Source organism: Mustela nigripes, chromosome X (genome assembly GCF_022355385.1).
Source record: "Mustela nigripes isolate SB6536 chromosome X, MUSNIG.SB6536, whole genome shotgun sequence".
NCBI lineage: Eukaryota > Metazoa > Chordata > Mammalia > Carnivora > Mustelidae > Mustela > Mustela nigripes.
Genome location: NC_081575.1, coordinates 15,053,465 through 15,061,013, shown reverse-complemented (window position 1 = coordinate 15,061,013; position 7,549 = coordinate 15,053,465). Strand labels below are relative to the sequence as shown.

General features: G+C 42.7%; 1 non-coding gene across 1 annotated transcript; it reads right to left on the bottom strand.

The window, feature by feature from the left end:
- Positions 1-3,134: 3,134 nt before the first annotated feature.
- LOC132007905 (U6 spliceosomal RNA) lies at positions 3,135-3,237 on the bottom strand. The gene has a single exon (XR_009401460.1). It is a non-coding gene; the product is annotated as a U6 spliceosomal RNA (small nuclear RNA).
- Between the last annotated feature and the right edge of the window lie 4,312 nt (positions 3,238-7,549).

The window sequence follows — 7,549 nt, the reverse complement described above, 5'->3', positions numbered from 1 at the left end:
CCCTACCTCAACTGTGTGCCTCAAACAACAAGAGAACTCATAAAGAAGCCCCTAGCAGGACTCAGATTGACCTACTCTGTTTCTAAAGCACGAGTATACATGATAAACATAATGATGGAAGTCAAGGCAGCATGGGTGTGGCTTACTCCAACCCTTTTCATTGGTCTTTAAATAAACACATGTGTTTACTACCCTTCCACTTTGGAAAACTTTTTTTTTTCTGTCATTTGCTGTATGGGGGAAATGTAGCTTCGTGAAACACTTTTTCCTACAAAGTGTGAGCTTACAAAACAATACAAATGTCTAATGATGTGTGCGGGTGTGTTCGCTTGATTGTTTTTTTTTTCATCTTTATGGAAGCATAATTGACAATTAAATTGTAGTATATTTAAAGTGTAGGGGTCTTGGGTGGCTCAGTTAGTTAAGCATCTGCCTTTGGCTCAGGTCATGATCCCCGGGGTCCTGGGATCGAGTCCTGCATCGGGCCCCCCGCTCAGTGGGGTGTCTGCTTCTCCCTTTATCCCTTTCCCTGTCCTCCCCCTCCCAAGTAAATAAATAAATAAAATCTTTAAAAAATAGTGTACAACATGGAGGTTGGATACACTGTGAAAGGAGTCTCACTATCAGATTAATTAATGCATTCATCACCTCACAGTGATTTTTTTTTTTTTTTGCAAGAATGCTTAAGTTTTACTCTCAGCAAATTTCAGTGATACAATACAGTATTATCAGCTAGGTAGCATGTTATACATTAGATCTTCAGAACTGTTTCCTTCTTTCTTTTTTTTTTTTTTTTTTTTAGAACTACTTCATCTTATAACTGGAAGTTTGTATCCCTTTCCTAGCCCCTTTCAATTTCCCCACTTCCCAGTTCCTGGCAACCCCCAGTTCTACTCTCTGTTCCTATGAATTTGACTTTTTTTCTTTTTCTTTCTTCATTTTAGACTTCACATATTAGCGATATCCTGTAATATTTATCCATGTTGTAAATGACACAATTTCCTTCTTTTTAAAGACTGAATCAAATTCCATTTTATCTGTACATATACCACGTTTTCTTATGCCTTCATCCATCAACAGGTACTTGTTTCCACACCTTGGTTATTGTAAATAATGCTGCAATGAACATGGGAGTACAGATATCTCCTCTAGATAATGGTTTCATTTCCTTTGGATATGTACTTGGTAAGAAGGATCGCTGGATCACATCGTAGTTCTATTAACTTTTTGAGGAGACTCCATCTTGTTTCCCACAGTGGTTGTACCAATTTGCATTCCCACCAACAGTGCATGAGGATCATTTTTTTCTCCATAACCTCTCCAGTATTTGTGGGGTTTTTGTGGGGTTTTTTGGTCTCTTTGATAATAACCATCCTAACCAGTGTTAGAGGTAGAATCTCACTGTTGTTTGGATTTTCATTTCCCTGATGATGAGTGATGTTGAGCATCTTTTCATGTGCCTGTTGGCCATCTGGATGTCTTCTTTGGAAAAATGCCTATTCAGGTCCTTTTCCATTTTTAAATTGGGTTATATGTTTTTTTCGTTTTTGTTTCTGTTACTGGGTTGTATGTGCTCCTTGTGTATTTTGGGTATTAACCCTTTATCAGGTATGTGGTTTGCCAATATTATCTCCCATTCTGTAGGTTGCCTTTTCATTCTGTTGAATGTCTCCTTTGCTGTGCAAAAGCTTTTTAGTTTGATGTAGTCCCATTTGTTTATTTTTGCTTTTGCTGTAAAAAAAAAAAATTATTTCCAAGACCAATGTCAAGGAGCTTATTCTCCTATGTTTTCTTCTTGGGGTTTTATGGTTTCAGATCTTATGGCCAAGTCTTTAACCCATTTTGAGTTGGTTTTTGTGTGTGCTCTAAGACGGGGGTTGAGTTCCATTCTTTTGCATGTAGCTGTCTAGTTTTCCCAACACAATTTACTGAGGAATCTGTCCTTTTCCCCATTGCGTAGTCTTAACTCCTTTGTTAATTAATTGTTAATTAAAAATTAATTGACCATAGATGCATGGGTTTATTTCTGCACTCTGCATTCTGTTCTATCGAACTACGTGGCTGTCTCTATGCCAGGACCATATGCTTTTGACTACGAAAGCTTTGTAATACAGTTTGAAATCAGGAAGTGTGCTGCTTCCAGCTTTCCTCTTTTTTCTAAAAATTGCTTTAGCTATTCAGAGTCTTTTGTGGTTTCATACAAATTTGAGGATCATTTGTTCTGGTTTTGTGAAAAATACCATTGGAATCTTGATAAGAATTACACTGACTCTGTAGATTGCTTTGGATGGTATAGACATTGGAACAATATTAAGTCTTCTAATCCATGAGCACAGAACATCTTTCCATTTATTTGTGTCTTCTTTATTTTCTTTCATCAGTGTCTTACTGTTCTCCGTGTACAGATCTTTTACCTCTTTGGTTACATTTATTCCTATGTATTTTATTCTTTTTGATGTTTAAATGGTATTGTTTTATTTTTTGAGGTATTTTATTTTATTTTATTTTATTTTTAAAGATTTATTTATTTATTTGACAGAGAGAAATCACAAGTAGATGGAGAGGCAGGCAGAGAGAGAGAGACAGGGAAGCAGGCTCCCCGCTGAGCAGAGAGCCCGATGCGGGACTCGATCCCAGGACCCTGAGATCATGACCTGAGCCGAAGGCAGTGGCTTAACCCACTGAGCCACCCAGGCGCCCCTTTTTGAGGTATTTTAGAATGCTTTATTATTTTTCTATTTTAAAAAAATATAGAGGGGCACCTGGGTGGCTCAGTGGGTTAAGCCTCTGTCTTCAGCTCAGGTCATGATCTCAGAGTCCTGGAATCAAACCCCGCATCGGGCTCTCTGCTCAGCAGGGAGCCTGCCCCCCCCCCCCACTGTCTGCCTCTCTGCCGACTTGTGATCTCTGTGTGTCAAATAAATAAATAAAATCTTTAAAAAATATATAGAGAATGCGGGAGCCTGGGTGACTCAGTCGTTAAGCGTCTGCCTTCAGCTCAGGACATGGTCCTGGGGTCCTGGGATTGAGCCCCGCATCGGGAAACCTGCTTCCCCCTCTCCCACTCCCCCTACTTCTGTTCCGTCTTTCACTGTGTCTCTCTCTGTCAAACAAATAAATAAAATATTTTTTAAAAATATACAGACTGCTTCATGAATTTACATGTCATCTTTGCACAGGGTTCATGCTAATCTTCTCTGTATCGTTCTAATTTAAGCATAAGTGCTGCGGAAGCAAGCGCCGTGGTATTGTCGTCTTAATTTCTCTTTCTGATATTGGCTCAGGTCATGATCTCAGGTTTGTAAGATGGAACCCCACCTCGCACCAAGCTCTGCGCTCAGTGGGGAGTCTGCTGAAGTTTCTCTCTCCCTCTGCCTGCCGCACTCTCACTCTCTCCCTAAAATCAATAAAGAAATCTTGAAAAAAAAACAATGACTGCCTTTTATATGTTGACTTTGTATCCTACCTTATTAAACTTATTTATTATTTCTGACAGTTTTTTTGACTATGGTCCTTAGGGTTTTCGATGTTTAATATCATGTTGTCTACAAATATACACAATTTTTTTTCTTCACTTACAATTTTGCTTCTTACTACTTCTTCAGATGCCTCTTACCTCTTTTTCTTGCTTGACTGTTCTGGCTAAGACTGCCAGCACCGTGTTGAATAAAAGTGGCAGGAATAGGCACCTGCATCAGAATTACCTGTGATAGTGCTTTAAAAAAAAAATACAGATTTCTGGGCCCCTTCGATTCCTTTTCTCTTTCTGCACATTGGTGTGCCCCAGATTCAACTTCTGCTGTCTACCTTGACTGACTTTCCTGTTACTATTCTAACTTCTTTAGACTATTCTCAACACAGCAGTCAGAGTGATCCTTTAAAACTCTTAGGTTAGATCCTGCCTCTCTTCTCTCCTCAAAACTTTCCAGTGTCTGCAGTCACAGGGTCCCTCCTCCAGAGTTCAGTTCTCATGGGGCTTCTGGACTGTTCTTTTCTCTCCTTGCACCTTTACGCCAAGGAGTCACTTCCCCCTACCTCAACACTGTTACTTCTGTGACCTTGTCTCTTATTGTCCTCCCCCTGGAGTCACTCTATTCCAGCCAGCAAGCCTCCTTGATGTTTCTCAGGTCTATTTCTGCCTCAGCCCTTTGGTTTTGGCCCAGATACCCACATTGATTATTGCCTCACTTTTTAAAGGACCCTGCCCGAATGTCACCTTCCCTGAGAGTCTTTCCTTTTCTATAAAATAGCAACCCTGTCTACACCCTGCGGGGCACTCCCCAGCTCTCTTACTCCATCCTATTTTCTCCATTTCATTACCTAGCGTATTACGGATCCATTGTTTCTTTACTACCTGTCTCCCTACACTAACATGTAAGCTCCAAAAAAGAAGAGATTTTTAAAAAATATTTTCTTTTTTTAAAAAAATACTTTATTTATATGACAGAGATAGAGAAAGCACAAGGAGGGGGAGTGGCAGGCAGAGGGAGACGGAAAAGCAGGCTCCCCGCTGAGCAGGGAGCTCCATCCCAGGACCCTAGGATCACGACCCCAGACAAAGGCAGATGCTTAACCAACTCAGCCACCCAGGCACTTGAAAAGGAAGAGTTTTTTTTTTTTTTTCTTTCCCACAGCTCCAGCCCTGGTGTCTAGCATGGCACACAGGAGACCCTAAAAAAAGTTTTTTGAATAAATGAATGAATGACCCATATATAGGCATGTAAATGCCAAGATCAAGATGGATATGCACGAAATTGGTCATAGGGGTACCTCTGGGGGGTGTGATTATGGAAAGGGGACTTTCATTTTTGACGTCAGCTTCTCTACTGTTTGAATTTGTATAGCAAACATACATTAACCTTGGATTACAAAAATAGAAATAATAGGGATTTTGAAAAGAAAATGAGCTTTCAAGGGCCAAAAAGCTGCTTAGGAGATTAGGTTGGGCAGCAGGTGGCAGGGTTGATTCAACTTGTGCTTGGCTCTGCCATGCTGGTGTGCCTCGGAGCCCACAGGCACGCTGGCTTGTGCTGGTGGAATGCCAGGGACCATGATGTGAACAGAGCAAGCAAGGCTTCAATGAACACACAGCGCCATGTGATCAGTGGCATATCTGGATGTGGGGTTACTGCAGATAGTTTTTCAATCTTCTGTGCACTTTTGTGTATATTTTGATTTCTTTTCCAGCATGACATGTAGTATGTGTGGACTAGGGAAGAGAAAAGCATTTTACCTTTGGAAAAGAACATTTTAAAAGGTATCAAATCTTGCTTTCCACACCCCCCCCCCCCCGCCAAGCAGGAGGCTACCCTGGGGTTCAAACTTCAGAAGTTCCCTCCCTGTGCGAGCCTCAAGGGAAATGCTTTCAGCTAACTTTGGGTAAAGAAACTGGACATTCAGCCTTACCCATGTCAGTAGGCTGTGGGATCACAAGGAGTTTGGAGTCACTGTTTTGAGACTTCAATAAGTTCATGACTATAGTCCGTATGGGTCTCTATAGATGCATACTGAAAGAAGAAAATCCAGAAAAATAGTTTTATCAGTCCCTTTTCTCTTACCCACCTCCCCAAGTTTCTTTCTGCTTGATAACAGCTGCTTTCCCCAACAGGCATTTCAAAAACAGAAAACCAATGATTAATGAAAGGCACAGCTTTACAGGGCTGGGGTTGGAGTACTCCCATTGCCCACTGAGCCTGACCATCCCTCATGCCACTTGGTCTCCAGGATCTACATATGCATCTGACCTTGGGGTGAAGATTTTGTTGTTAGTGTCCCCCCACAATGCACCCACACCTACCACACACAGACACACATGTGTGTGCATGCACGTGGACACACACACACGTTTAGCCCTGGACAGGAAGCTCAGGATCTCTCCCAGTCTCTGGTCTGCTCCATTCACTTCTTTCTGTTGACTGATTTTCTCCTCACTTTTGCTCATACATGGTCCCTCACCTTTGACCCCATCCCGCATCTTTCTTAGAGCCTTTCAGTCTCAGATGGTGGCTCAGAGTCTCCGCGGCCCTCTACCCTATGCCCGAGAAAGGAATCTGATTGCTCAAGTTTATCTTCTGAAGCCAGGCCACGGAGTTCCACAGAGAGCATTGACCTTCCTATGAAACGGCCATCCTTGGTCCAATGCCCACCCATCCCGCTGTGATCAGACAACATAGGGAAGGGCTGGGTCCCACAGACATTTAGGCTCACAGAAGCAACATGCAGATTCTCTGTGGAAAAGCAGGCAAATTATTAGCATGTCTAGTACAGCAAGCCTGGAAACTGCGGTCTGATGCGAACCCAGACCAAAGGGCTCTGTCCACTGATAAGGACTTACAAATCCTACATAATATCCATGTGTCCCATCTATTCTCAGAGAATCCCAGAATCGTCAGGTCCAAAGGTTCATTCTGCCCACTGACACCTTGTCTTCGCCCCTACTCACTGGTCCCCACTCAGTCCCATCACTAAAAGAAAATGTAAATTCATGATGTGTTCAGCCATGCAAAGGAAGGAACTAGCGAACATGTTGTAACGGAGAGGAACCTTGAAAACGTGCTAATGTAAAGAAGCCAGTCACAAAAGACCACACACTCTGTGATTCCGTTCGTGTGGAAGCCCAGGAGAGAGACATCTGTAGAGACAGGGAGAACACTGGTGGTTAAGCTTAAGATGGGTGGTGGGGAGTGGGGGAAGGGAAGTGAGAGCTAAAGGGCATGGAGTTTCTTTTTGAGGTTATGAAAATCCCACATTTCTAAGATGAACTCTGGCGACGGTTGCACCTCTCTCTGAACACACTAAGATTCACATCTCCCCAGAACTCAACAGGGCAGAACTGCGAACATCCCTTTTCTCGGACGGGTGAGAAATCGTTCAAGCGAAGGAGAAATATTAGACACTTTAACTTCCAATTAGTGTTGTCTCATCATGAGATGAGTCATGACACACACGGAGACACAAATCCCAACAGAGGTGGTCAAGCGTGGTAGTGAAACTCCACCCCGGAGCGCACAATTCTCTGCCACTACTTTTAAGAATAAAAGCATGAGGGGATGGGACGCCTGGGTGGCTCAGTTGGTTGGGCAGCTGCCTTCGGCTCAGGTCATGATCCCAGCGTCCTGGGATCGAGTCCCACATCGGGCTCCTTGCTCCGCAGGGAGCCTGCTTCTCCCTCTGACTCTGCCTTCCACTCTGTCTGCCTGTGCTTGCTCTCACTCTCTCTCTCTCTTACAAATAAATAAATAAAATCTTTAAAAAAAAAAAAAAAGAAAAAAAAACAATGAGGGGAAAGGCGAGGGGGAGAAAGCATTAGTCCTTCCCAAAGAGGGGTTACAGTGAACAGAACGATTGCTTTTACCCGTGGGAAGTGTTGCCTTTAGACGTGGGACAGACGGTGGCCAGGAGGGCAGAATTTCTTTCAGAAAGTGGAAAATGGCCCAACTCATTGGAATGACCAACGAGTGATTTTCCAAACCACAGCTGCACTTGTCGCACTTCAGGATATTATCTCCAAGTAATTTTAAAGATAAGCAGAGCAGCGCTGTGCTTCCAA